This window comes from Phascolarctos cinereus, unplaced genomic scaffold (assembly GCF_003287225.1).
Source record: "Phascolarctos cinereus isolate Bilbo 61053 unplaced genomic scaffold, phaCin_HiC Scaffold_1;HRSCAF=81, whole genome shotgun sequence".
Lineage (NCBI taxonomy): Eukaryota > Metazoa > Chordata > Mammalia > Diprotodontia > Phascolarctidae > Phascolarctos > Phascolarctos cinereus.
The window spans coordinates 262,318,862-262,325,339 of NW_027555514.1; positions in this window are offsets into that span (position 1 = coordinate 262,318,862).

The window sequence follows — 6,478 nt, forward strand, 5'->3', positions numbered from 1 at the left end:
TCTCATCTGTAAAATGGGAATCATTTTATCTACCTCACAGGGCTATTGTGAGGATCAGTCGAGACATATTATATAAAGTGATATGTAAAATGCCTATTATGTTCAAAGTACAAGCTAATTTCAATTCACATTTTGACTTCTTGTAATTATTACCAGTTGTACCACCTGAAGAGATGTTTTTCTCTCTCAAGAAAAAGCTCTTCTGTGTTATTTCGAATTTGAGATAAATTCCATTGTTGTTTATGCAATTAGCATTATTATTTTACTTGGGTTATAACAACACAAATTCAACTTGAAAAGGCAAGATATTGGATTCCAAAGGGCATTAGCTTTAAAGTTATTCATGCCTGATCCAGTTTGAGTTCTGGTTCTGACACTCAGAGCTGTAAACTGTAACTAGGGCTAGGTAAGCAGGGCTTTGACCCAGGATGAAATCAGTGACTTCAAGCCCTTTCCACTATGACAGCATTTTCCAGTTCAGTATAGAAACAGCTGGCCTTTGCAACTAGTTAACAAGAATAGGGGACTGTACCTGTGAAAGCATTGGTTTAGGGAACTCAGAATGGGGAAACTTCCTCTACCAGTAGAGGTTAACACTTGCTTTATAACTTTGATTCTTGGAGAGTTTCCTAGTGCATTAAGAGGTTAATTGATTTGTCCAAGGAAACACTGCCAGTTATGTATCAAAGGCAAGACTTGAACCTCGGTCTTTCTGGCTCCAAGGCCAGCTCTCTGTCAACTGAACCACATTAGCAAGAGTAACCAGTTAAAATTGGAAATTACCAGATGTCAGCTTCCTCATTACTCCGCGTCAGCCTCTTCCTTGGGCTGTCAATGCCCTACTTCTCCACCATTTGGGGCAGCCTGGTCAGTGGCAACCTCATGGCACCCCAGGCTCCCAAGTGAATTGAGAGTGAGTTTTGTGCCGGCTGCAAAAAGTGCTAGCACAGATTTTCTGAGACTAGTTCTGAAACCCTGGGAAAGTCACTTTTTCCCTTCATAATCTTTTCATTTTCTCATCTGTAAAATGGGAATAACAATACTCATATATCTTTCCCACAAGAAAGGACTCTGTAAATGGGAGTGGTTATTATTCATCTGCACAGCATCCCTGGAATTGGAAAGGAACATTTAGCAGAATCACAGTTTTACAATAAAGTAAATTAAGATACAGAGAAACTTAAGAGTCTTGCTTCTGGTGAGTGAGTCACTCCCAACAGTACTTAAGTCTCCTCTATCCAGACCATGCTGCCTCAAATATATAATTATGTTGCCTTTTAAAATCTTGAGCAACAAGCTTCTCTAAGACATACTTAGTGTATAGCCTTTTCCTTCTCTGAAATTTTAAACTGCTTTAAAATATTATAATAAATTTCCTTGTGCTCTAAGTTCTTAATACAGGAGTTAAGGGACTAATGTCAGGTCAATCTGAAATTGGACTCTGATCTTGAAAGGATCAAGCCTGTATAGCCCAGTCCCTTCTGGTTCTAAGGAGGAAAAACAAGCCTGTGTCTGTTTAAATTGGGAATGTCACTGGATAGGGCCTACTGGGAGCAATACTAGCATATTAAAGAGGTCTGATAAGTGTTAAATGATACTAGGCAGGGACCTTCTGTTGTTGTTGGGATGTTAGAAGAATCAAAGTCACAAAATACACAACACACACACACACACACACACACACACACACACACACAAACCCAGCAAACAAGACTCTATCCTCTTGATTGAGTCAGGCAAACCTCTTTTCCTTTAACAGATTTTTTTTTCCCGTTTAAAGTGTGACCCATTTTCAGAAAACTCGACATGCAAAAATCCTAACTCATGAAACCAATAAATTAGGGGGTGATTATTCATATTATAAAAGTATCGATTATTTTACAAAACAATTAATTACAGGATCATGGGTCTAGAGCTAAAAAGCGGCCATCTATCTGATCTGATCCTATCATTTTACAGATGAAGAACTGAGGCTCAGAGAGGTTAAGCGATTTGCTTAAGGTCACACAGGTGAGAACAGAATGAGGATGTAAACTGAGGTCCTCCGACTCCAAATGCTTTTTGCCATACCACAAACCTACATCAGCTGGGTCATCCCACATCTAAATCTCCCCAATTTTCCATTTAGGCACTATGGCATGGTGGATAAGGTCTGTCACCCAAATACCTAAAACCAGGGATAATAATACCTATAATAGACTTTACAGGGTGGTGATGAAATTTAAAAGTGATAATGTATGGAAAGTGTCATGCAAACCTTAACAGAGTTATGGCAATATCAGCTATTATTATTTCACATGCACAGAGTACCCTGGTTGCTTTTCTCAGCTTGGAAGTACAATGGGGAGGGAAATGACAGCATTCCCCAAGAATATTTCACTGAAAAAAACTGGAATCCAGGGAGAGAGAAGGGGCGTAATGTCTGCATTTGTCCCCTACGTTCACACACTCATGCTGTATGTCATCCATATGGCAAACCCAGCTGGGGACTGACTCGTACCATCTTCCACCCCATCCAGCAGCCATCCACCAGGATGCCTACTTACAGATACAGGCTTCGGACTATCTGCCCACACTTCCCTACCCACATTGGTTCCACCTCCTCTCCCACCTCTTGCTCAGAGAACAACAATCAAATCAATATTATCATCGCCATGGCAAAGGACACGGCAATCTATTAAGCTGTGGCTCCCCCAACCATCCCTGTGACTGCTCGGACCCAAATTCCTTTCCCCAGCCACCATTCCCTAAATGTTATATTCCCCCTAAAATGATATAAGGTTCACCAGGGTAGGGATCATCTATCTGAGTTTCATATTTTTATCCCTAGTGCCTAGCACAGTTTATGACACATAGTGGGCATTTAATACATGCTTGCTGCTTGCTTAAGTGAGGGGAGAACTCAATCATTCCTTTATTTCCCATTCAATCCACCAACCGTATCCCTATACATACCATGAAGTGTCAGAAGCTTTGATACAAGTATTTCCTCATGTATGTGTTTGTTTCTAAATCATTAAACTATGTCATTGAAAGATTGGCAAGGAAAGGTATCAGGGAAGCTTAAACTAGTGTTAGAAGCCATTACTAGTGAAAAACAAAAACAAAAACAAAAACTCAATAAGGAACGTCCATAATACCTCTGCCATTATAATTCAAATGAGGTAGCGATTAAGCAATCCACCACCAATAAGCATCTATTAAGTGTCTACTGTGGTCTAGACATTATAAAGGCATGTGGAATGAGCAATTTTTTTTTGAACCTGACTTTTAGGGAATATTTCACTATGCAAAGCAGGGGTGTTTATAGATGCCAAAAGTAGATTTTTTTTTCAGGAGGCATGTGATAAAAATAATTGCTCTTCTTTATCAGAATTATGAAGTCACAAAAGTATTGTCTGAAAAATAGCAGAAATGCTGCTGCTATTCATAAAAAGATAGTTTAATCTTGTGATGTCCTTGGGAAGGCCTTGAATTTGGTGTTCATTGGAGGAGCCAGATTCTAATCCTTGTTCCGTGAAAAAGAAGTTTGGAAGACTTTAAAACTCTATTCAATGGGATGACAAAGCAGGAGTCCAAAAGAACAAAGATGAAATTGCCTCCTCACTTCTTGACAGAGAGGTGATGAAGTAAAAATGCAGAAATATACATACATTTTCAGATATGGCTAATGTGGGGATTTGGTTTTGTCAGATTATATAAATACATATGGAGGAATTAAAAATAAATTCCTCAAGGTTGGGGGGAGGAGGGCATAGTGGGAGTGACAGATTAATAAAATACTTGTTATTTTTCTTTAAAATGTTTAAACACTTTAAAAATCCTATTCTGTGTGATCTTGGGCAAGTCAGTTACCCTATCAAAGGGTAGCTTCATCAATGAAAAGGGAGGGTAAGAGCTTGCTGGAATTCTAAGTTCCCTTTCACCTTCACTGCATGATCCTATAATTAATCAGATTAATTATCTTACAAAATCAGTCTTTAATCAGTTGGTACCTATCCTCTAGAAATGCCAGGTTAGGTGAGTAAATGAGCACAGAGTCTCTAATTAGATAGGTACACCCCACATTTTTAACACTGGAAATGCCCATTCATTAAACAACTATTTCTCCACTTGCTGCCATGCTAGTCTGGGGAGGAACATGAAGTCTCCTCGTAACTCACAACCCTAATAATAACCCCAAGGATCGAGAGCTGTAAAAGACCACCGAATTCAAACCCTTCAGTTTTACAGGCCCAGAGAAACTGGGGCAGCAAGGTGCTGCAATAGATAAAGGGTCAAGTTTAAGTCCAGCCTCCCAAGACCCTGGGGCTAACTGCTTAACTCATTTGCCTCAGTTTCCTCATCTGTAAAATGGGAATAGTAGCACCTATCTCTCAGGGTTGCTGTGAGGATCAAATGAAATAATAATTGTAAAGTACACAGTACCTGGTACATAGTAAGGACTATATACCTATTAGCTATTGTACTTATGATTATTATTATTATGTTATTATTATTATTAGGGCACTGGGCCTGTAGTCTGAAAGTCCAGAGTTCAAATCCAGCCTTCGACACTTACTAGTTGGGTGACCCTGGGCAAGTCACTTAACTCTGCCTCAGTTTCCTCATCTGTCAAATAAGCTGGAGAAGGAAATGGCAAACCACTCCAGTATCTTTGCCAAGAAAACCTCAAATGGGGTCATGAAGAATCAGATACAACTGAAATGAGTGAACCAGTATTACTATTAACCAAGGCTTGCTCAAAGTAGCATAGGTAGCAGAGCCTTCATGAAGCTTATATTCCTTGCTTAAAATCGCTTTCATTAGAAACTATAATTATCCTGAGTAGAATGTAAGCTTCTTAAGGGCAGGGGCTTTTTGTTTTTGTTTTTGTATCTTCAGAAGCAAATACAGGGCTTGGTATATAGCACTTGACAAATGCTTGTCAAATTCAATTGAATTTGCCTTTGCTTCCACTTTTTTCAAACTACACCAGTAATACATATTTCAAGGTTGGCATTGCAAAGGTCCCAGCCATACTTCAGCTCCTTCCCTTAAGCCTTGCTCATCAACTTCCCCTACATAAATGACTTGGTATTTGGACTCGACTGAGGCAGTGTAATGGGGGAGGGATGGGATTCAACCTCCTAGCATTTCCCTACTTGTATCTAACTTCCAGAGAGCTTATTCAGTGGTGGGCATCCCTAGAAAGATGGCATTTTTAGGTTTGCTATTGGAAAGTCAGATATTTGATGTTTGGAGAAGGGCTCTAGTATTCGCCGTACCTGGTGCATTGTTGTTTTTGGTGTTGCCATTTCCTTCTCCAGCTCATTTAACAGACAAGGAAACTGAGGCAAGCAGGGTTAAGTGACTTGCCCAGGGTCACACAGCTAGTAAGAATCTGAGGCTGGATTTGAATTCAGGTCTTCCTGATTCCAGGGCTGGCACTCTCTCCATTTTGCCACCTAGCTGCCCTTACCTGGCACATAGTATGCCTGTAATTAATGCTCTTTGGTCGACTGAGTTAGGTGTCTGTATGTTTATATGATCTAAAGGCTACCGAGGTTTGTTTTGGCCTTTCCTTGCATTTCTAGCACTTAGCACACAATGTGTGTGCCTGGTACATAGTAGGCACTTAATAAATGCTTGTTGACTTAACTGAGGCCTAGCTCTTTTTACAGACACACTGCCTGTCTTGTACTTAGTAGGTACTTAACAAATGCTCCACAAATTGAGTTGAAATAAAACACAATTTACAAAAATAAGTAAAAAATTGCTTACCCCCACTAGACAGCTAGCTCCTCGAGGGCACAATCATTTTGGGGGGGCCTTTCTTTGTCCCCCCAACACTGACAATGCCAACACAAAGTAGGTCCTTAAACGCTTGTTGACTTCACCGAAGCCTAGCTCTTACCTCACTAAGATTCTCTGCTTCTCTTGCAGATAAGTGCTTAATAAATACTGCACCAATTGAGTTGAAATTAAACATAATTTCCAGAACTGAGGAGAGTGCAGCTTACCCTCATTGGAGAGTAATGGCATTTTTTTATTGCCTTTCTTTGTATCCTTAGCTGTTACATTGCCTGGCACGTGTTGGGTGCTTTTAAATAAATACTGGTTGACTTGCTTGAGACCTAGCTCTCTTTCCAGGAAAGCACGCTTGCACACAGTAGGCACTTGACCTCCTGGAGGCCTAGCTGTCTCTCCATTAAGGCATAGTGTTTCTCTTGCACGTAGTAGGCACTTTATAAACGTGCCTTGACCTGACTAACATGTGAGCCGCTAGAGGGCAAAGATTGTCATGCTTTTCTCCAGGGCTAGGCCCACCATAGGCACACGGAGCTAGCTTTTTCCACGGCTCTCTTCAGGTCAGACCCCGCGCCCCCTCCACAGCCCGCCAGCCGTCCCCCAAGAGCAGATATGCGCGCGCTCGCCGCGGGCTGTCCATTCCAGGACCCGCCTCCTCAGCCCAGCTGCGTCTAGCCCCGCCTTCCCC